The following is a 1,624-nucleotide window of genomic DNA, read 5'->3' as shown; positions in this document are numbered from 1 at the left end:
CCATGAGAACGGTATAATATATTTTAAAAGTTAGTGTCTCCTTTAGTTCAGTGAAAGTGAAAGCCTATCCGATGCAGTATAAATAGCAACAGCAACAACTCTTTAGTTTAGTTTAGTTTTAGTAGAGGTTTTATGGCACTCGCAACTGCATAAGGTCATATATGAGCGCCAAGCAACAACTCTGCAAGGCTATTTAAGAGGTGGGATTTCTTATATTTACATTTATCTGGATCTTTGACAATACAAAGCCAAGCAGATGGAGAGCCTTGAAGACTATTGTTACAACCTACGCTCAATAATGCCTCACTGAGCGGAATCAGCTACCCTGTTGTTCAACATGTCACGAACTGAGTTAAAGATGTGCCCCCCCCCCCTCCAGGGTAGTGCTACTGACTGAAGTTGTCTTCTGGTCATTCCCAATGGGGGGATATTTACATGTTCTTATGCACAGTAGAATTGTAAATAGGCTGATTTATCAATGTCATGCTCATACTGTGCTGGACAACATAGGGGGAACTGCTGCTTTTTCTTTCCCTATCCTTACTATCGTCATTTTTCCTCCACTTCTTTTTTGTTTGTCACTATCTTATGAAGTGCTATTTTTGGGGTGCCTTGGTAGTCGAAGCAGACTTTGAGCTGTTGAGGCTAGAAAGGTTAGCAAAGTAAGCCTTATTCCCCGTTTGGACTTCTCTGTTGACATCCACCCTTAGGCGTTCATATGACCTTATGCAGTTGCGAGCGCCGTAAAACCTTACTAAAACTAAAAAACTATAAAGATGTGCCCTTCTGTAACAGGCATAGCTGTTTGTAGATTCTGTGGTCATAGTATCAGTATTGATCTGAGTTCATGCATGATCTGTCTTTTTTTGAAAATGGTAACGGTAGGTTGTTGGAGGCCCGACACTGGTAGGTTCTACAGACCTGCCACTCATCCCGATTTATTGAGGATATCCCGATTTTTTACCTCAAATCTTAGGCATCCCGATTTTTCCGATTTCGATTGCATGTATCTCAATTTTTTGTGCCGTCTGTTGCACCAGATTTTTCTAAAAACTTACTCTGCCTTCTTCTCTGTCGCGGGCAGCACCCATTAAACTTTTTGTCAGCAGGAACTCAGAACTCTATTTACCGAAGTATCGATGCCATATTTAGTAGTCAACTGGCCCCAAGTTGTGTTGGATCATACTTGCACATGTTATTTCAACTATACCTAATGGAAGTAGTATCGATTTGGCTTTCTGACTTGGGACATTCTCAAGATCTACTTTCGCTTTTGTTTCCACCCACAATTCTTTGTTGATGGCCTGATAGCAATTTCAATTGCAACACACAAATAATCAATACTATTCATAGTTCTGCTGTTACTTTCAAACCAAGCTTTGTACAAGTTCTGGTGAGTAGGGCCCGTCATCAAGACCCATCAGTATATCTGTTTCAGTCGCATCACGTGAATTCAGTGTGTGAGTTTTGCATGTGTTGGCCATTGACAGTGTCAACTTAAGTTTATGCACACTGGGGGAAGCATAGCATCTTTCCATACTTGCCGCACTCGGACTAGGACTAGGAGTCCTTTACGTGATACTTCAGGATTTCAAAAAAAATTATAAAACACACATACACACAC

General features: G+C 40.9%; 1 protein-coding gene across 1 annotated transcript in view; it reads left to right on the top strand.

Moving 5' to 3' along the window:
- LOC101862925 (E3 ubiquitin-protein ligase XIAP-like) overlaps positions 1–1,624 on the top strand; it is an 8,077-nt gene that overhangs the window by 5,728 nt on the left and 725 nt on the right. The gene's annotated exons all lie outside the window — the stretch shown is intronic.

Source organism: Aplysia californica, unplaced genomic scaffold (genome assembly GCF_000002075.1).
Source record: "Aplysia californica isolate F4 #8 unplaced genomic scaffold, AplCal3.0 scaffold02118, whole genome shotgun sequence".
NCBI classification, from domain to species: Eukaryota; Metazoa; Mollusca; class Gastropoda; order Aplysiida; family Aplysiidae; genus Aplysia; species Aplysia californica.
This window is presented reverse-complemented; position numbering and strand designations above follow the sequence as displayed.